Genomic DNA, 200 nt, shown 5'->3' on the forward strand with positions numbered 1-200 from the left:
CCAGGCCGGGACACTCGGGAAGATTAACCCGCGTTATCGTCTGAAGTGTATTAGTGAAACCACGTTAAAGCCCCAGGAGATGATGGTCGTCTTCCAAATTTCAAGTGCTCTTAATTCAATTCAGTGGTGAAGCAAGCCACGTTGAATTTATGCTGCTTTAATTGCGTGTGAAAGCTTCGCGTTGTGGTTTAACGAATGCC

The sequence above is a fragment of the Cariama cristata genome, unplaced genomic scaffold (assembly GCF_000690535.1).
Source record: "Cariama cristata isolate BGI_N322 unplaced genomic scaffold, ASM69053v1 scaffold18412, whole genome shotgun sequence".
Classification (NCBI taxonomy): Eukaryota; Metazoa; Chordata; class Aves; order Cariamiformes; family Cariamidae; genus Cariama; species Cariama cristata.